Raw genomic sequence first — 21,649 nt, 5'->3', positions numbered from 1 at the left:
CAAAGAATAGTATTGTGCGAAACTGTGGAGTGAAGATCACGTTGCTGCTTTACACATTTCTACAAGGGTCACGTTATGCAGAATAGCAGCTGATTAGCCATCACATGAATGGAAAATGCTATAATAGTCCAAGGCGGTTCTTTTCTGCGAAGATAGTATGAGGTTATCCACTTAGAGATACACTGAATGGAGACAGCTGTTCCCCTGCAGGGGCTGGACATAGAAATAAAAGTCTGTCTGATTTTCTGAGTTTCTTGGTTCTATCTATGTAGAGTGCAAGGGCACATCTAACATCCAAAGTATGTAGCATCACCTCTCTCAGGGAGCTGTGGGGTTTTGGAAAATAAGTAAGTAAGTAAACAGGCTCATTAACATGGAAGTCTGATATAACTTTAGGAAGGAATTTTGGGTGAGGTCTAAGGATTTGTTCTTGGTATTAAGAACAATTAATTTCATTAAGGCTGAAATTTGGCTCACCTTTCTGGCAAAGGTTATACCTACTATGAAGGCCACTTTCATTGCTAGATGTTGTGGAGAGGCCGTAGCTAGTGGCTTGAAAGGTGGTCTTGTAAGTGTGCCAAGCATTAAGTCCCAGGCAGCACTGGTGGATGTAAGTGAGGATGTGTCTTTCTCAAGCACACCAAGAAGCACTTTGAAATCTTTGCGAAGAGCAAGAGTGCGTCCACTGTCTCATGGAAAACAGTCATGGCAGACAGGTGGATGCAAATGGCACAGATAGAAAGGCCTGTATCACTAAGATCCAGCAGGTATTCAGGCACAGTAGGTATGAGAACAGTATTTGGCTGCAGCTGATGTTGACAGCACCACTCTTGAAATCTTCTTTTGTTTTGGTAGGTGTATCTGATGGAGGAGTGACGACTATTCAAGAGGATCTGCTTCATTCTCTTGGAACAGGTAAGTTCCTAATTGAATCTTGAAGAAACCATGCCATGAGTTTGAGAGCATCAGGCTGGGGTGAAGAATTTGCCTTGATGTTGGGTCAGAAGATAGGGTATAATTGGGAGGGGAATTGGGTAAGCAACTGCTAGGTGACTCAGGTAGGGAAATCTTGACCAGTAGGGTGCTATTAGAATCACTATGGCTCAGTCCATGCAGATCTTCTTGATCAACTTAGAGAGTAAGGGGATTGGTGGAAAAGCATAAAAAGGGGAGTGTGGTCCCATGGTATTGTGAAGGCATCTCCCTCCAATCTCTTGCCTTGGCTTGCCTTGGAGCATAATCAGTGGCATTTGCAGTTGGCTACTGTCGCAAATAAGTCTATGACTAGGAAACCCCATTGTCTGAAGATTGGGAGAATGACATTGGGGCTGAGTTCCCACTTGTGTTGCTCTGAGAAATGCCTGCTCAGTTTGTCCTCAGTGCTGTTCTGCCAGCCTCGTATGTACGATCCCATTGGAGTTATATCGGTTTTTAGGCACCAGTTCCAGAACTTCATTGCCTCTGCACACAGAGAACATGATTGGGCACCCCCCATCTGTTGATGTAAAACATACAGGGTGTGTTGTCTGTTAGGACACATATAGTTCTGCCTCAGATGAGGGGAAGGAAGTGTGCACATGCGTTGTGAATAGCCCTGAATTCCAAAATGTTGATGTGAAGTCTCATCTCAGACCATGACCATCTGCCTTGGACTGTCTTTGTGTCATGGTGGGCACTCCAGACTAGTTGTGATGTATCGGTTGTTACCACCATTCAAGGATATGGGCAATGAAACGGTGCACCTGTGAGGAGGTTATTTGGGATAATTCACCATTAGAGAGATTTGAGGATTAGTGGGAGAAGTGTGAGATGTGCGAGACTATGTCAGTTGGGAATGTAAACGGATGTGAGACATGCCTGTAGGCAGTGCATGTGTAACCTTGTGAGGGAGACCACAAAGGTGGCAGCTGCCATGTGTCCGAAAATCTGGAGACATGTACGGACAGTTGTGAATTGGGTATGCAAGACACCATTGATAAAGTCGCATAGCATATGAAACCAATGTAAAGGAAGGTAGGCTCTGTCTGTCATGGCCCCAATAAACTCTATCTTCTGGGTTGGCTTAACAGTGGATTTCTGAGTACAGGCAGTCCCCGAGTTACGCGGATCCGACTTATGTCGGATCCGTACTTACGAATGGGGCTTTTCTCGCCCTGGAGGACGCGGGCGGCAGGACCACCCAGACGTGCCGCGGTCCCACCGCCTGCATCCTCCACGGCTTTGCTCCACATCTCCCTGGTCTGCTGCCCCCCCCCCAGTAGACCAGGGAGACGCGGACCGCCCAGATGCGCTGCGGTGCCGCCGCCCGGGTCCTCCACAGCTTTGCTCCGTGTCTCCCTGGTCTGCTGGGGGGAGGGGGAGCCCGGCAGACCAGGGAGACGCGGAGCAAAGCCACAGAGGACCTGGGCGGCGGCACCACGGCGCGTCTCAGTCCCGCCGCATGCGTCTCCAAGGTCTGCTGGGGGGGGGCGCGCAGCTAGTGCCCCCCCCCCCCCCCCCCCGCCCAGCAGACCAGGCTTTTCTCGCGGACGCCTGTGGTAGAGCAGCTGGGGCGCTGCCGGTTGGTCCCGCAGCACCGCTCCTCGGCGCTACTGGACCAACCCGGCAGCACCCAAGCTGCTCTGGCCCAGGCGTCCTGATTCAGCCGCTGCTGGTCAGTTTCAGCAGCGGCTGAATCAGGACACCTGGGGCAGAGCAGCTGGGGTGCTGCTGGGTTGGTCCAGTAGCGCCTAGGAGCGGCGCTACTGGACCAACCTAGCAGCACCCCAGCTGCTCTGCCCCAGGCGTCCCCAAGTCAGCCGCTGCTGAAACTGACCAGCGGCTGACTACAGGAAGCCCAAGGCAGAGTTGCTCTGCCCTGGGCTTCCTGGAATCAGCCGCTGATCAGTTTAAGCAGCAGCTGACTTGGGGACACCTGGGGTAGAGCAGCTGGGGTGCTGCCCGGTCGGTCCCTGGAGCACCACCTCGGCGCTGCGGGGACCTACCCGGCAGCATCCCAGCTGCTCTGTCCCAGGCGTCCAGATTCAGCTGCTGTTGAAACTGATTAGTGGCTGATTCCAGGAAGCCCGGGGCAGAGAAACTCTGGCTCGGGCTTCCTGTAGTCAGCCACTGGTCAGTTTCAGCAGCGGCTGAATCTGGACGCCAGTTCCAACTTAAGTACAAATTCAACTTAAGTACAAACCTACAGTCCCTATCTTGTACGTAACCCGGGGACTGCCTATATTTATAAATAGACCCAGGTGAGGGAAGCAGTCCTTGGAGATACCTTTCATGATAAGTGTTTGCTGGTGTGAAGATCCTTTGATTAATCAGTCGTCGAGGTAGGGAAGTATGATGATGCTTTGTCTCCTGAGGGACGCTGTGACCATGGCTAGAGTTTTGGAAAATACCTGTGAAGCAGTGGAAAGTCTGAAAGGGAGGACTCGATACTAGTAGTGATCTTTGCCTACCTCAAATCTGAGAAACCTTCTCTGTGTGGAATGTATTGTTATATAGAAATATGCGGTCGAGGGCTGAATTATACCTCAGTGCGGGTATAACAGTCCCGAGAGTTACCATTTTGAATTTAGCGTTGTGTACAAACTTGTTAAGCTTCCTGAGATCCAAAATGGACCCTCCAACCACCTGTTTTCTTGGCAGTGAGGAAAGAGTTGGAATAAAACTCTCTTCCTTGAAATTTTGGAGGGACTGGCTTTATTGTCCCTAAGCAGAGTAGTTTTTGTACCTCTGCTTGTAGAAGGGGCTCATGGGAGGGGTCCCTGAAGAGGGACAAGGAAGGAGGGGTAGGGAGCATAAACAGAAAGGGAATTGTGGAGTCCATATTGACAATCTTGAGGACCCGTTTGTCCAAAGCGATGAGGGCCCACTGATGACAAAAGGTTTTCCAAATGGTAATGGAAAATAGGGGTCGTATGCACCAAACTGCTGGGGTGGTCGCTCAGACCCTTGAACACATCTCAAATTTGCTGCTTGGATGTGGAAGATTGATTGTTGGAGAGCTGGTTGTGCTGCACTCTACTTCTGTTGGATTGTTTGAGTCTGTAATCATACAGCCTCTACTGCTATCTCTGGCAGTTGATGTCTCTGATATGGAGTGTACCAGCATCTCCTATTAGGTGGGGTGTTCATTCCCAAGGTTCGCAATGTGGTGCAGGAGTCCTTCATGGAATGGAGGACTTTGTCCGTCTTGGCCACAAAAGGTTGGTTCCTGTCAAACGGGAGATCTTCTGCCTTGGTCTGCAACTCCCTTGGGACGCTGGAAGATTGTAACCAGGAACCTCAGTGGTTAGTCTGGAAAAGACCATGTTAAGGTCACAGGAGGGAACAGGCTCTCTGATCTGTGGATGTATCCATCCCAAACCCTTGAGAAAATGGCCAACCATGGGGCTGGTCAAGATGGAGTGTGAAAACCAAAATAGCAGCAAGGTGTACCTTGATGGATGACTCTGCCAGACATTGCTGTTTCAGGTGAAGAGAGGACTCTGTAATGAATGGTATAGGTGCCTGGAGTTAAGGTGTGTGATGCTGGACACTTTGCTAGATGTGTGGTCTTAGAAGAGGTTTTCCTGCTGCCAAGGAGGACCTCCCCTAGTGGCTTCAAGCACAGAAGCTAGATAGGGATTAACCCTAAAGTTTCCAGGCTGTGAAATTGAGGGACTGGAGGTTGGGGTGATGAAGACAACTGTGCTCATGAGTAATCAGGTCAGGGAGGAGTAGCAACATGATCAGAACATCCACTGACAGCTCTATGAGCCTGGTGTGCCAATGTTGGAGGGGTAAGCAGGGCCAAGATTCCAGCCGCAGCCAGGAGCCAACAAGGGTCCTTACGACCACACTCCCTTTGTTGCACCTCTGTGGCTAATTTAGGGAAAGAGTCTGGCCGATGGAGAAGCTGGCAAAGAGCCTACAGCTGGCTACCCACAACTCAGCTTCAGTGAAGAAAGCTGAGGGCTTCTGCTTAAGAAGGACAAGAGGACCTGGTTACCAGAAGGCAGCTCCACAGAGGAAAGCTGTTTAAGGAGTGAATGAGGGGCTAATGAATACAGCCCAATTCCAAACAGATTTGAGGCCGCCTACTTAAGGAAGGACTGAAAAGAAGTAATGCAGAGAAGGACCTGGGAAGGGTTCCAGAAAAAAAAGAGATTGTTTCCTCATGGGGAGCCAGAGACTGCCAGCTGGATTGAGCCCAAGACAATGAATGCCTTTGGGTGTCTCTAAGATTCTATTTATGCCTATGTCTGCTGTTAATAAATGAGACCTTTGGAAGGAGGCACTCTTTGATAAAAAAAAAAATCCATCAGGACTCATTTCTAATCTGGGTGGAAAAGATCTGTCAGGACTCATTTATAACCTGGGTGAAGGGAAACTGAGGCAGGGATCATAAGCACTATGCTTGACTGAAAGGGAGCACACCAAGTTGACCTCCATTCCACCACATCCACCCATAGACCAATAAGGGAAAATACAATATACCGAACAACTGATGGGGTACATTCATAGAGAGCAAAACCAGGCCAAGATGCAGCTAGCCCCTCAGCTCCCCTGTTATTTCAGTCTTCACGTTCTCATGAGAATTTGCTGCTTCCTGTGCCACTCTTTAAAGAGCTATTTTGTACCATGGACAAAATTTCATTAGACATCAAATTAATTTTGCTTCTTACAAAAAGCAAGCTTGTGCATTCAACCCCATTGGAGTGAAAATCTAAGGTATTAAACTAAACAACTGTGCTGATTAGTTCTTCATGAGACCACTATTTCTAACTTGCACTTGGACCTACTGATCTGTGGGATGCCACCCTCTGTGTAACAGAGATTGTGAACTTTTAGGGTGCGTCTAAACAGCAGAGCTTAACTCGAAATAAGCTACGCAAATTGAGCTATGTCAATTGCATAGCTTATTTTGAAATAGCTTATTTCGAAACTGGGAGCATCTACACAGCACTTATTTTGAAATAGAGCACTATTCCTCCAACTTTCCTTACTCCTCATACAATGAGGGTTACAGGAGTCGGAGTAAGTAGTCCTCCTGCTTGACAGTATTTCGACATTATGTCCAAATAACTGCCAGTCGTGCAGACACAGACTGTTATTTCAATATAATGCTAGTTATTTCAAAATAATGTTGCTGTGTAGACATAGTCTTAGGGTGTGTGAATAGAAGTTAGAGCATGCAGCGGGTGTCTCAGCTACTTCATACTATTAATACAAACACTGTTTGGTTTCAAGGTTATGTTGCAGAGCAACTTCTCACTTGGGGGAGGCTAACTGGACACGAATTAACTCAAAGGTAGATTACTCAAATTAACACTGCAGTAAAGACAAGCCTGCGATGTCTCCTTGGTTGCTTTACATGGGCCCCCGCTGTAGTTATACATATTGTCTCAAGGGCTTGTTACAGTAGTAAACATACACAAGTCTCATTACCATAGTACAGGGGTTCTCAAAGTTTGTGATACCGCAACCCCCCTCTAAGTTGCTCGCGACCCACCGGGGGGTCAGGACCCACAGTTCGAGAAACGTGGCCTTAGTAAATGTACAAAGAGCAAATACTGCCTCCTCCTCCTTGTGCAAGAATGGCCCTTTGCCTATGACCAATGTGGTCCACTCCATGAAGCATGAGGCAGAATTTGGAGAATCCATATGGACACAAACACATCTTATACACCACAGATCTCAACATCATGTACCCTGCTCGCTGCAGTTCAAAGGAGGATTTGGCAGAAGGGCAAATAGACCTTTGTCTACAATCATCCATCACTCACTTCCCCCTACGTCAGACTACAGAGGCATACAGAGGCACCGCAGAAGCTTATTCAGCAATGAACGCCGAACGGTGACCTCCTCTCCACCCTCGTCTCTGAAAAGCTGCCCAGGCCAGCTGCTAGGTTGTTCTTTGTAGTGAATTAAAGCATGTGATAACATGCCATGGAAAGCATAATCATGGTCCAAATACAGATTCACTCCTCTTGCATTCCGAGAAGAGTGTAGCTTTAGCCATCATGCAATCATTAGTGGATGCTTCATTATAAAACTTCATATGAAGTGGGGTTTTAATGGTTTGTTTCTCTGGCTGCTCATGGGTTTTCTCTCTCTAGTCTGTAACCAGTTGTAACCAGTTGTGAATGAGTCCTTATCCCTCTGTGCAACTCACAGGAACTAAAAGAAACCAGTGTTGTTATGCATTTTTTTAAATGTTGCCGTATGGTTAATTATCCATGGTCGATTTACACAATAAATCAACCCATTGTCCACCACCAGGATTTGTAGCCCCATCTGAACTTTACTTTTCATTAATCACTTTATAAAGAAAAGCTAACTAGGTTTTTGCTTTGGTTTACTACTTGTGTTCTGGGTATAAATTGTAGTAATGGTGAGAGAACAAACTGAATTATTCACCCTCAGTTTCATGACTGCTAAGATATTGGGCTTGTCTTTTCTCCATGAACCTAAATAAATGCACAATACAAAACCTCTAGCCTCCTGGAGCAGACACAATCAAAAAAGGATGAAATGTTTTAAAAAACTAAAACTTTGTTTTCTGCCTAGAAGAGAGGGAAAGAAAATAAATGAAAAGCTTCCCTCTGAGAAAAGAAAATCACAATTTAAGATCCCAGTTCAGCAAGTCTTAACACATCGTTAAATGTATACATATGAAATAGACTACTTCTTTACATAAATGTAATTGTGTGTAAATGTTTGTGAAATCTTAGGTTTAACTATGCTCAGTTTAAAGTAGTGCTGCATGTAAGGATGGGGGGAAAAACAGGTGTCCACCTTTCTCTGTAATTTTATTATTTACATAGAACACCTGAACATTTTTGTCCAAAAGGTTTTCTTCTTTTATTATATTTATTATTAGAAAAATCAGGTCTTGTCTATTCTGGAAATCTATACGATGACTGGAGAACTTGTGATGTTCTGATATCACTGGGAGTGCGGGGGAGGGGATAGGGCGGGAGATTTGAAAAGTGAGCAGCTGAGAAAGGAAGGGCTTTTTAGTCAAACTATTTAACATGCATTTTACTGGCATGTATTTAACTCCAATGGATAAGAAATGTTTGGGATAAAAAATAACTGTGCAAAAGATATAAAATGTCCCTAGTATTTCAATTAAGAAAGCTTGAAATATGTATTTTAGATCATCAATAAGCCTTCAAACAAAACCAGAAAAACACTCCAGGCTTTTCTTATTCAACATAAAATTGTCAAACAATAAGATTACCGCACATCTGGGTTTTACTGGACATTGACTCTTTTTTGAGGCTTCATCCTCTGTCTGGGCAGATTTTTCAAACATCAGGAAATGTCCAGGATTTTTGCAGAGCAGATACTGCAGCTCAAAGAGAGTCCCAAATGGACTGCTTTCTGACTGGTCTCTCTGCTGCATCTGCAGCAGAATGCCCTTGCAGCCACAGCTGCTGGATTTCACCCACCTAGCCTGTGGTTTGCAGTACATCCTGCAGAAAGGTGCTGACTGACAGCTGTCACTGCATCCTTGGCTTGTGGCAACCTCCAGTACCCCCAACTTCCAGTGAATACCTCTATTACAAGTACCTTTGCCAGCACCCTTCCTCTGGTAGTGTCCTCCTTTTGGGAACTTAAAATATATTAATCCTACCAAAAAGGGCGCAACTCTTGTTTTTGTTATGGATTGGATTTTTTTTCTGTCTGAAAAGGGATGTCACAGTTCAAGAATGGGATTTCACTGCACTCTAGGACAGACCTGTACCAAATCTCCTGATTAAAACTCCTGAGCTGGTCTCAACTATTCAACAACAGGAACAAAGCAACAGGAAACTTTTAGAAAGTTGAGGTCCAGATTTAGACCTAAGACACTCAATTTATAATAATAAATATTAGTAACCATAGGCGCCAAGAGAGCTATTTTTGCTTGCATGTTGGTGCTGTTTGAGAATCACCGACATCTGAACGTCAAAGAAACCTGCTGCCTCCTTCTTTGCTTTGCAGATGGCTGGGCTGCTTTAAACTTCATTTGCAAAAAATAAATTAGTTCCCACTTAAGTAAAACTTAAATTTAAAGTAAAATTTAAAACAGCCTACACCTGCCTGCAAAGCAAAGCAGTCACGCTGGAGGAGGTAGGGGTGGACCTCAAGAGAAAATAAACGTTGTTTTAAACCACTCCTGATGTGTATGTCTGCCCTTGCAGCAGTGTGCCATGCCACTACAGCCGCTTCCCATTATAAATGCTAAATTGGGAAATGCTTAACATTCCCTGTTTAATTTTTGCAGTACAAAACAAGAGTGGCTGACTTCTAGAAGCAGAGATGGGCCTGAACCAACATCACGGATCTGTACACCACCAAAGAGAGCAGATCAAGTTCAGTTGCAAACTATGGGATCGAGACTCCTTTATTAAAAATCCATATTCAAACGCATCTCAGAATTTGGGGTAAAGGGAAGCAGGTTCGATTGGATCCAAAATTTGCACCCCTCTTCAGTCAGGAGAAGAGGCATAGCAAATCCAGGGAACATAATCAAAACCTTTACAGAAAAATAATTTAAAAATAGCTGTATTTAAATATCACAAAGCAAAATGTTTTCAGCTATTTCCCTACCCTGTTCTCTTAATCCCTTTCTGCAAATAATCTCTGTGAAAAGATATTGCTATTATTCATTCGTAACAAAATAACAATGGCCAGACTAGGTCCATCTATTCCAGTATCCCTTTTTCTGACAGTGGCCAATACCAGGTGCTTCACAGGAAATGAGCTGAATAGGCAATCTTCAACTGATCTATCCCCTGTTGTCCATTCCCATCTTATGGGAAACAGGCAAAGAACACCATCCCTGTTCATCGTAGCTAATAGCCATTGACATTTATTGTCTATAAATGTATCTAAATGCATGTAATTACATGTAATTAAATGTACATAAATGTATGTAATTAATTGAGTCCTGTTATAGTTTTGGCCTTCACAATATCCTCTGCGAAAGAGTTCCACAGGTTGTGCATTGTGTGAAGAAATACTTCCTTTTGTCTTGCATATTAATTTCATTTGGTGACTCCCATCTCTTGTGTTATGAGAAAAAGTAAATACAAAACCATCTATTTAAAACTCTAGATGGCTTTGGCACTTATTCAGAGCATAGTCATCAAATGGTGAAATTAGCATCTTCTTGCAAGTTTCATAGTCGGAAATTACCACACAGAATACTTAATGACAAAAGTCTTGTCCACAATTGCCAGTATTTGGTGGATCCCAGATTCCTCCAGAGTACATCTAAAGAGATGAGTTTTGCAGTGTGCCCTAAAAGTCAACATGCTTCTTTGGATAAAAGGGTGTGACAAACTCTAAAATTGAGAAAGAGAAGCTGAAAGCTGAGTACTCAGGCTATGTCTGCACGACAGGCTTCTTCCGCAAAAACTTCTTGCACAAGAGCGTATCCACACTGCAAAAGCGCATTGAAAAAGCGATGCGCTTTTGCACATGAGAGTGTCCAGACTGTATGGATGCTCTCTCAAAAGGAAACTCTTATTGCTATGCACAGAATGGCCACCAGGGCAGCTGTGCTTTTTTTTGATTGCCTCTTTTAAAAAAAACCCTCTTCCCTGTCCATACACACCTTTTTGTGCAAGAGCTCTTGTGCAAAAAGGAGTTATTCCTTATAGAAGGAGGAATACCTACACTGGAAAAACTACCTACTTGCGCAAAAACATGCTTGAGGTGTGGTTGCTCCACGAGTTTTTGTGGAAAAACGCCCGTGTTTGCTAAAAAACTCTGTAGTGTAGACCTAGCCCCAATGGAGAATGCTTCACCTGAGTGTCTCTGCTGATCTAAAATGTAGGGGTATCACACGGGGAGAGTGATAGCCCTTCAGCTCAGTAGGCACCAAAACATTTATGGTTTTCTAGGTTAAAACCAACACAAATAAGTTTCATCTGGAAACACCAGCAGGCAATAAATTCAGTTTATGCAGTACTAATGTAATGTGCCTGTGGGTAGACACATAGCTTAGCAAAAGTCTGACTTTCCAAATGGATTCAAGGTGTAATGCCCTGTGGAAAGGTCCAAATCCCAAAGAAAAGTTTGCAATCTCCTAATCAAATAGGCTATGTCTAAACTGCAGAGCTATTTGAGCATACCTGTTATTTGAAAATATAACAAGCTAGCTATTCCAACATCCCTGTAAACCTTGTTCCATGAAGGCTAAGGAGCATTTTGGAATAGCGCTTTATTTTAAAATTGGCGCTGTGTATTTAGAAATTACCTCAAAATAAGCTACGCAGTTTGTGTAGCGCACATTGCACAGCTTATTTCGAGGTAAGGGTGCAGTGTAAATGCATCCATACATATAGGGTGTTCCCTTCCCCCCCCCCCCCCCCCATCTTGTTCACCAGTCATACTATAGCAATGGTGAAGGACAAAAAAAGAAGTTATAAAAGTGTATCCAAATCATCAGTCAGTAGAAAAAATATTCCCCTGCAGATTTCTGTCAAAAAAAAAAAAATCCCACCCAGCACCTCACTCGTGTATAATGAACGGCTTTTCTCATCAATTCAACATCACTGGATAAAGCATGAGCATGTTTACCGGCTGTTTTTACAGTATTGCCCCCTGTCAACCCCAGGAAAAAGTCAGGTCACATAAATCTTGAGATTGACTTTAAAATCATGAGATTTTTTTTTTTAAAGTAAGCCACTTGAGTTTCTTTTTATTTTCCATCTCTTTTTTGAGACTTCAGATGGTCATATTGTCAAGCTTTTCCCCTTAACATCGAGACCTAAAAACTTGCTTTTTAAACACATGAATGCTCAGTGTCAAAATCACACAATTTGAGGAGCTGAAACTTTCCACAATATGGCAAATATTGAGAGACGAATGAATAAAAATCACATATATGTCAACAATGGGAATTCCTTTAAATAAAGCTCTAGCTAATAAAGTTTCAAAGTGAATTGGCAGTCATTAGAATTCAGCTTTACCACACTGTTGAGTAGAATGGGAGCAGTTCATGCCCCACTTTTTGCTTGTGAACACAGGAAGACAGCACCGCATAAGGTCATATTCCCAGACATTTCTTTGCAAACATAATGGCTAAAAACTTGCTCAAAATTGAAATGAGAGCTTGAATTCTGCAGAAAACATGAAATGTGGGGGCCACCTTAATGTGTATTACAGCCAGATTCTCTGCAGTATGTATTTTCAACTGTTCTACTTCTTGCTTAATGAGTAAGTACAAAGAAAATAATAATAAAAGTATATGTAACAGGACAAAATAGCTAACTCCCTGTTTAGACCTCTTACAAGTACAGGCAGTCCCCGGGTTACGTACAAGATAGGGACTGTAGATTTGTTCTTAAGTTGAATCTGTATGTAAGTCGGAACTGGCGTCCAGATTCAGCCGCTGCTGAAACTGACCGCCAGTTCTGACTTACATACAGAATCAACTTAAGAACCCCAGGCGTCCCCAAGTCAGCTGCGGCTGAAACTGATCAGCAGCTGATTCCAGGAAGCCCGGGGCAGAGCAACTCTGCCTCGGGCTTCCTGTAGTCAGCGCTGGTCAGTTTCAGCAGCAGCTGACTTGGGGACGCCTGGGGCAGAGCAGCTGGGGTGCTGCTGGGTTGCTCCAGTAGCGCCGCTCCTCGGTGCTACTGGACCAACCCAGCAGCACCCCATCTGCTCTGCCCCAGGCGTCCTGATTCAGCCGCTGCTGAAACTGACCAGCAGCGGCTGAATCAGGACGCCTGGGGCAGAGCAGCTGGGGTGCTGCCGGGTTGGTCCAGTAGTGCCCAGAGCGGCGCTGCAGGACCAATCGGCAGCGCCCCAGCTGCTCTGCCCCAGGGTCCAAAACAAAAGCCTGGTCTGCTGGGGGGGGCACACTAGCTGCGCCCCCCCCCCAGCAGACCAGGGACACGGGGAGCAGAGCTGCAGCGGCAGCGGGGTGCCGCGCCTCTGAGGCTTTGCTCTGGCAAAGTCTCAGAGGCGCGGGACCCCGCCGTGGCTGCAGCTTCAGTCCCGGTGCCTGTGGTCTGCTGGGGATGGTCCCCAGCAGACCACAGGCACCGGGGCTGAAGCGGCAGCCGCGGCGGGTTCCCGCGCTTCTGAGGCTTTGCAAAGCCTCAGAAGCGCGGGAACCCGCCGCGGCTGCCCCTGGTCTGCTGGAGACGGTCTCCAGCAGACCAGGGGCACCGGAGCAGCTTACGAACTGGGCTTTCTCGCCCCGGAGCTCGCAGGTAGCAATCCGCCACCTTGACCTCCGGGGCGAGAAAGCCCCGTTCGTAAGTGCGGATCCGACGTAAGTCGGGGACTGCCTGTATACACAATGAAATAACAAGGCAACACTGGGGAGCATAGGCCCAATCAGGCTCTGGGGAGGGGTAACAGAGAATCCTATAAAGCAGCTACTTTGTGGTTTGGAAAGAACGAAAAAGTCTTTGAGAAGGAGGAACTGCATGCTTAGTGATTCAGATACTCTATTTCTGTAAACCCACTCTGTGTATCTCTTGTTTTGATTAGTACAGTCCAGAACCCTGATATAAGGTTGCCAGATGGTTTCAACAAAAATACTGGACACACTTGACATTACATCACAATCTACATTACATCTTATTTAGAAAATACCAGATATTTATATTTTCTCATTTATATTTTCTCAATTTGTTTCCCGAACAGAAAGCTCAAATACTGGACTGTCCAGTTCAAAACCGGACACCTGACAACCCTCCTGATGAATCAAACCCTGAAGAAGTCTGTTGAAAGACAGTCATTTTGAGATATCTGAGCCACTCCAACAGCTAACAGTATATTATCTGCAATGCTAATAATCATACTTAGAACTTTCATAAACTTCTTCATCTTCAAAGCAGTTTACAAATGTTAACCAGCTATTAATGAATGTGATTTTATCCCCTTCTACATGTGGTCCTCAAAGTGCTTTACAAACCTTAATGAAGTAGCCTTATAATTTCCCTATGATTTACAGTAGGCCAGACTAGACATAACTATTATCCCCAATGTTCAGAGGGGGAAATAGAAGCAGAGTAGAAGTTACTTGGCCAAGGCTACAGAAGAAGGCTGTGTCAGAAGCAGAAAAGGAAACCAAGCATTCAATAAACTTTTAATTACATACTTACTCCCCAAGATTTTCTGGGAACTACAAAGTCTAATGGTTCAAAAGCTCTTCCTATTTTCACAAAAATGTCTATTTTCATTTGAAGTTTCTATCTCAAGGACAATGGCTGAAAAGAAGTCTATGCATCAAAGATCTCTGTCTGGTAGCTCTAATTCATTTTACTTTTTATTCCTATGGAAATCCTATATGAAATCTTTGGTGATCAGTTATTATGTAAAGGAGAATTCTCTGGGTCTGATTCTCATTTGCACTAATGCTCCTTTACACCACTCTAGTGAATCACATTTATGCTCATTTTATGGCTCCTTAATACTGCCAGAGAGGCATAAAGGAGCCTCAGTATAACTGAGATACAAACCCTGTGACTTTATATTTGTCCAAATACATCCTTTGTGTTACACCAACAAAATCAGCATCATTACACAATGGAAGGATCAAATCAAGTATGTGCACCCAGCAGAGAAATCTGTATGAAGGGAAGAAGAGATCAAAACATAATGCATTTAAATACGATGGGTCAGATCCTCAGCTGGATTAAATCATTGAAGATTCAATGACTTCGATAAATGTAGAAACATTTTTGCTCCTAAAATGTGATCAGTCAAGGAACATCAACATTTTTCACTACAGCTCCTTCCATTTCCTGAACTCCCAGAACCCATTATCTTAATTTCTCTTACAGAGGATATCTATTTCAGTTCATCCATATGTACAAAGAATCCCTTTATATATCTGACAGGCAAAAATTCATTAAAATAGAAAATAAAACAACCCTTATTGGAAGGATTTTGGATCTCTGTGGAAATCAATCAGTTAACTAAAATGAAATATTATACAGGAAAAAATATAAATACCATAACTCTGGTCCACTGTAAAAATGTACTAAGTATCTGCACTTGCCACTGTCATGTTGAGAGTGACCTAATACTGGGGGTTAGGATGCATGGGGAGGGGGAGAAAGCTTCCATTGTATACATCCAAAGTTGAGAGAGAGAGAGAGACTCTGCAGAAGTCACGGATGTTCTAGGAAACATTGCAACAGGAAAATGCTCAATGAGAAATACACAAGCCAAAAAGAGATCTTAAATAGATCCATTGTCTTCCGGTCTAAAGCCTTTAAAAAGGCTAGAAATAAAGTCTGTACTGTGGGCACCCAGGCATTCTGCCCCTTCCTCAGGATATGCATGTTTGAATACAGTTTGTCGTGAGGAAAAACACTAGAGTTATACAGTCTGTTGAGGTAACAAAAGCAAGAAGCAGACAAGGGTTATATAACTTGGCTTTTTGCATAAATATTACATCAAAAGATAGTTTGTTTTCAGAGAAGAGAAAAAAAAGCAAAAACAGACATACACACACTAGAGAAATCTATCCACCCCCCCATCCTCATCCCCTTTCCTGTTCTAAAATTCAAAGAGTACCTTAATTGTTTTTTCTTCTTCTCTTTCCATTAAAACATACATAAAATTAAAACCAAAGCAGCCTTATGCATTTCACAATAATTTTTCTTCTTATATTACCTGGAAAGTGCCCCACATCATGGAAGGTCAAGAAAGTCTTATTTTAACGCAAGTTATGGCACTGGTAATTATGGCTTGTTTTGCTGCCGCCTAGGGCAATTAGAAGTGGCCATGGTTGTTAAACTAACTCCCCTCTCAACAGTCTGAGAGGAGGGAAAAAAAAACTGTAAGTCTCCCCATCTGTTATTTCCTTTTTTTTTTTTTGGCTGTAGAAAAGTAAAATTATGCAAGAGCTCTTGAATGTAAAGGCTGTGTGTGCTTTTTCCCTTTTTGTCTCTGTGTACATGATATGTGATGTTGCGTAACTGAGTACAGAGTGGGCGGTTAGCGTTTACTATTGATTTACACTACTCCGTATAATGAATTCAGAGCACTAAGAGAGGAAATACAAGGAAAGATACAGGGGGCAAGGGAGGGCTGGGAGGTTCAAGAGAGGGAAGGGAAAAGGACCATTTAAAAGGAAGGATTCCACCTGCCTGGAACGATGTTAATTTCCCAACATTTCTGTTCGGTTGCTCTGTGTTTAAGTCTTTGGGAAAATGGATGTGTGGTGCAGCCCTAACATAATGACCTCAAACCTGTGTCTAGTATGAGCCTTGTGTGAGCACCCTAACCGCTATCCCTTATTGTGAAACACTGGCAATATTACTAATTATGTATTATTTTTATTATTAATTATTAATATTATATATTGCAGGGGCACCTAGAAGCCCCAGTCAGGAGTGGTGCCTGTTGTGGTGGGTATAAAATATAGAGGAAGACCCATGTTCTGCCACAGAGTTTATAATCAGTCATGAAGATTAAGGCAAGGCATTATATATTGCATATTATATCAACTGCAGATTTACACCAGTGATTTTTAGCTTATTATGTGGGCTGCATCTAATACTACCTTTATGGCCCTGAGGATGTCACATGATCTGCTGCTCTGCGCTGATTGGGCCACAAGAAGCCTATGGCCATATGATGAGAACCACTGATTTATATGCACTAGAAGGGCTGCATAGATATGAAAGTCACAAGTTGCACTTCAGACATAATAAGAAAAGGCAAATATGCATAGAGCAGCATGCAGATTACATTTTCCCAGCACACCTACTGCCTCCTTCACCTGTTGGGATCTTCCTGCTCCCATACACCATATTCTGAAAAATGCACTTAGGTACCCATACGTCTTTAGCCCTATACTAACATGCACAATGAGTCAAAACTGACCACCTAGTCATTAACTGATTTATTTCTGGGGGGTTATGGATGATGTAAAAAAATGTCAGTCTCTTTTTGATGCGTCAATATCACTACTATGTCCTTATGGTGAAGATATAGAGAAAATTATAGTCAGAGTGGGACTGGATAGCTCAATGGGCTGTAGAGCCTCTTACTAAGTCACCAGCTGAGATCCAGTCCTGGTTCGTAGTGACTGTAAGGTGTTCTGAGCTGAATGCTATTTGAGGTACTCAGTGGAATAAGCTTGGTCTTCTTCAGTCCAGTTCACAGTGAACACATCCCAAAAACTATGGATACAACCTGGCATTAATTGGCTCCCTTATTAATATGGTCATAGCAGTGATGCAGAGCCTGCAAACTGCAGTGAGGACGAACTACCAGCATTTTTCAAGGTTGTACAGGCCCCTTGAAGGGCAATGCTGGGAAAGAATGCACCATCCCTGTGTATTATGTTAAGGGATAATACACTTTCAGCTCTGGATCTCACAATCAGCTTCCAAAATTCAAGAAACAAACCAAATCCTGTTATCACCAAATCCTGTTTTGAGAAAATGCCACAGGTGGTGCCAATTACACACTCAACATTTCTGACACCAGTTCATGAGCTATATTTGCATGCATTTTCTCCTGAAGTTTTGTGTGACAGTGTGAGGCAAGAGTAAGGGTACAGGCAGTCCCCGGGTTACATGGATCCGACTTACATCGGATCCCTACTTACAAACGGGATGAGGCAACCCCGCACTAGCTGCTTCCCCCCAGCAGACCAGGGAGACGCGAAGCTAGCGCCCCCCCCCCCCAGCAGACCAGGGAGACGCGGAGCGGCTTTTCTCAGCAGACACCTCAGCTTGAGAATAAAGGACTGAGGGAAGTGAGGTGTGGGAGAATAAAACTGAGCTCTGGAGAAATGTTTGGCTAGAGTTTCCCCTACAATATGTACCAGTTTCGACTTACATACAAATTCAACTTAAGAACAAACCTACAGTCCCTATCTTGTACGTAACCCGGGGACTGCCTGTATTTCTCTCTAAAGCACTAATACTCTTCATGGGCAATGCACATGAATCTTGTCCTATGGCATACCCACAAAGGGCAGCCATTACTGTTAGAGCCCTACATGGATACACAATTTGTATCTGCATCTCTAGCTGCAAAAACAAGCCACGGATATCTGCATCCTCATCCACGGATGCAGATATCTGCAGATATAAAGCGGATATCTGCAGATTTGCAGGGCTATGCTGGTTAGATACTCTGGAATTCAGTGAAAGGGGAAATCACTGTAACCAAACCATCCAAATTGCATTAGCTGAGGCACAAGTTACCTGAGACAGAAAATCTCTGTAAAAGAAATGAGAGAGAATATAATACTATTTATTATTATTAGCCTGATCTTCCAAGGCATTCATGTGTGATCAGCCATTCATTTTCTTGTTGAAGTTCCCTATGTCCTGATCCAGCTCTGACTGAACTGAGTGGCAACACTCCCCTTGACTTCAACAGAGGCATAACAGAAAAAAATAAATTTTTTTTTGCCTCAAAGACCTTAGAGCCTCAGAATGTATGTAGCTTTTTTGCTATTTGGAGAATATTATTTAACGAATCCTTCCCACAAAAAGAGATTGTGGGCGTTTGAATACAGGGTGTTTGTTCAGGTCCATCAATACTAATATTCACTATCAACTACTGTCAATCCTGGGTTTCTTTCTGTCAGTACATTGGATAGATTAGATAGGGACTCACACATGCTCATTCATTTTGTTGTCTGCTGGGCAGAACAAAATGCACTGAAATTCCTCTGGGAGAGGTCTGCTGAAAAAGTCACAAGCTGCCCGTTTAACTGTCTGAATTGTTTTAAAATGAAACTGATCTTTACAGAACTGAAGAGAAAGTTATTTGTAAAGGGGGAATAAGGCATGCAATTTGCATTAGGCACACAAATTAAAATAAAGTGGGCTGATAAAAAATGTATTAAGGTGCATTTTCTTTTTTGAATAGGAGAATGCTAATGAAAGGAATGATCTATGGAGGGCATAAACACTACCTCAAAGTCCATGGGTCACTGGCAAAAGGTTTGACAAAGCAGCTCTCAGTGATGCCTTGAAAGATGACTATCTGGCATGTGTAGTATCAACTTAGAAAACAATTTAACAGCCTCACCATCCCACATTAGCTATGAGTTTTAAGGGTTAGGTCAAACACTTCACTTTGATTTCGATATTTAAAAGATTGAATGCAGTATCTACCCTTATAAAATGTTGCATCTCATGAGATATAGAGGGAGGAAAGAAGTACACAAGTAGTACACATGCACTGAGACAAATTCAGCTCTGGACTCAATGAGAGGAACTCCAAATGAATGGCATGATGCCTACTTCACTAGCAATGAACCTGGCCTACAATGTGTATATGTATTATATATAAAGAGATGAGCACTGTGTTATAAATTGCAGATACAGGTCAAGGTCTAAACTTGTTAAAAATTTGAGGGTTCATACCCTGTATCAGGGGTTCTCAAATTTCATTGTACTGCGACCCCCTTCTGACAACCAAAACGATTTCATTACTCCAGGAGGAGAGACTGTGAAGCCTGAGCCTATGCAAGCCCCACCACTCCAGGCAACGAAGGGCCAAAGCTGAAGCTCACAGACTTCAGCTCCAGGCAAGGGGCCTGAAACCTGAATCCTGCTGACTAGGGCTGAAGTCCTTCTGCCCTGGAGACCCAATTTATAGGGGGTTGAGATCCACTTTGCGGTCCCGACCCCTGCATTATACAGTCCTTATTGCAAGCCTGTTTTAAAAATTTGTAGCACCAAATGGAGAGAAGATAATGGAGTAAGTGATTAAGGATTCATCTGCAAACACCTGGAAGAAAATAAGGTGATACGTAACAGCCAGCATGGATTTGTAAAGAACAAATCATGTCAAACCAATCTGATAACTTTTTTGATAGGATAACAAGTCTTGTGGATAAGGGAGAAGCAGTGGATGTGGTATACCTTTAGTAAGGTATGTGACACAGTCTCGCATGACCTTCTTATCAATAAACTAAGGAAATACAACTTAGACGGGGCTACTATAAGGTGGGTGCATAACTGGCTGGATAACCGTACTCAGAGAGTAGCTATTAAAGATTCAAAACCCTGCTGAAAGGGCAATAACAAGTGGGGTTCTGCAGGGGTCTGTTTTAGGGCTGGTTCTGTTCAATATCTTCATCAACGATGTAGATATTGGCATAGAGAGTACGCTTATTAAGTTTGCAGATGATACGAAGCTGGGAGGGGTTGCAAGGGCTTTGGGGATAGGATCATAATTCAAAATGATCTGGATAAACTAGAGAAATGGTCTGAGGTAAATAGGATGAAGTTTAATAAGGACAAATGCAAAGTACTCCACTTAGGAAGGAACAATCAGTTTCACACATACAAAATGGGAAGCAACTGTCTAGCAAGGAGTACAGCTGAAAGGAATTTAGGGGTCAGAGTGGATGACAAGTTAAACATGAGTCAACAGTGTGACATTGTTGCAAACAAAAGCAAACATGATTCTGGGATGCATTAACAGGAGTGTTGTGAGCAAGACATGAGAAATAATTTTTCCACTCCATTTTGCACTGATTAGGCATCAATTAGAGTACAGCAGCTCCCCGAGTTATGAACAAGTTACAGACCAACACTTGGTCCGTAACTCGAAGTGTTCGTAACTCGGATCCCATAGAGTTACATGGCAACTGCGCGGATCACTGTTCGTAACTCGGATCCGCATTTACGACCGCTTTGGTCGTAAGTGCAGATGGTCGTAAGTGGAGGTGATCGTAATTCAGGGAGCGGCTGTATTGTGTCTAGTTCTGGGCACCACATTTCAAGAAAGATATGGAGAAATTAGAGAAGGTCCAGAGAAGAGCAACAAAAATGATTAAAGGTCTAGAAAACATGATCTCTGAGGGAAGACTGAAAGAACTGGGCTTGTTTAGTTTAGAAAAGAGAAAACTGAGAGGAGACATGATAGCGCTTTTCAAATATCTAAAAGGGTGTTTTATGAGGAGGGAGAAAAATTATTCTCCTTGTCCTCTGAGGATAGGACAGGAAACAATGGGCTTAAATTGCAGCAAGGGAAGTTTAAGTTGGACACCAGGAAAAACTTCCTGCCTGTCAGGGTGGTTAAACACTGGAATAAATTGCCTAGGGGGGTTGTGGAATCTCCAACACTGGAGATATTTAAGAGCAGGCTAGACAGACACCTGTCAGGGATGATCTAGACAGTGCTTGGTCCTGCCATGAGGGCAGGGGACTGGACTCAATGACCTCTTGAGGTCCCTTCCAGTTCTAGTGTTCTATAAAAGCAGCTAGGATCAAGGAGCATGGGGTAAAAAGGTCAACTTTGGCAGTAGCACTGGTTCACACCATTGAGAATAGTCTTGCAGCACCTTAGTTGTTTTTTAAGTTTTTCCAGTTATAGACTGAGGGTATGTCTATACTTGCAGCCTACTTCGGAATAGGGCTGCAAATGTAGGCATTTGGAATTGCAAATCAAGCCTGGGATTTTAATATCCCGCACTTGATTTGCATCTTCGCGGCCGGGTGCCATTTTTTGAAATTCACAAGCCTGGAATAACTGCCCGCATCTACGCGTCAGTGAAACTGGTGTTCGAAATAAAGCCCTATTTCAAACTACCTGTTATTCCTCCTGCAATGAGGTTTAACGGGTAATTCGAACTAGGGCTTCATTTCAAATGCCCGTTTCACTGACGCGTGTAGACGCAGGCAGTTATTCCGGGCTTGTAAATTTCAAAAAATGGCACCCAACCGGG

General features: G+C 43.7%; 1 protein-coding gene across 44 annotated transcripts in view; it reads right to left on the bottom strand.

The window, feature by feature from the left end:
- ZBTB20 (zinc finger and BTB domain containing 20) overlaps positions 1 to 21,649 on the bottom strand; it is a 723,674-nt gene that overhangs the window by 331,658 nt on the left and 370,367 nt on the right. The window contains exon 1 of one of the 44 annotated variants that reach the window (XM_075906209.1): positions 15,616 to 21,373. The exons of the other annotated variants lie outside the window; for them this stretch is intronic. The gene's annotated coding sequence lies outside the window, so the exon portion shown is untranslated. Of the gene's footprint in view, positions 1 to 15,615; positions 21,374 to 21,649 lie in introns of those variants that run through there. 44 annotated transcript variants of the gene reach the window in all.

The sequence above is a fragment of the Pelodiscus sinensis genome, chromosome 1, assembly GCF_049634645.1.
Source record: "Pelodiscus sinensis isolate JC-2024 chromosome 1, ASM4963464v1, whole genome shotgun sequence".
In the NCBI taxonomy this organism is placed as follows: domain Eukaryota; kingdom Metazoa; phylum Chordata; order Testudines; family Trionychidae; genus Pelodiscus; species Pelodiscus sinensis.
This window is presented reverse-complemented; position numbering and strand designations above follow the sequence as displayed.